We start from the raw sequence: 438 nt of genomic DNA on the forward strand, positions 1-438 counted from the left end.
AATATATATTTATCGCAAATCAGTTGCTATTTTTGTAAGTAAAATTGAAGATGGCGGTGATGAACTCTGATTAACATGCAAGTCTAGTGTTTATCAATGGCAACTATGATATAACATAACTTGCTTGTACCAGGCTAACAATAGCCCACCTATAGAGTGTTATTGGTTGGTCAAAATGATGTTTGTTATAATCTGGTGATGTTGGAGCATTTAAGAATATTGTAGATATTGATAATGCTGTAAAGACAGCCAATATTTAATGGTAACTATTTACCCAAACACTAACCAGTACTGAATCTTATCATAGATACTTGCAAAGATTATTTTACGTCAATGTCAAATATGCCACAGTATTTATGCCACAGTATTTGGGAGCGTCTTCTTTGTAATAAATATCCCTGACGCTGTAGATACAGCCAACAATTGGTAACTATCAAT

Source organism: Bombina bombina, chromosome 7, assembly GCF_027579735.1.
Source record: "Bombina bombina isolate aBomBom1 chromosome 7, aBomBom1.pri, whole genome shotgun sequence".
Classification (NCBI taxonomy): Eukaryota; Metazoa; Chordata; class Amphibia; order Anura; family Bombinatoridae; genus Bombina; species Bombina bombina.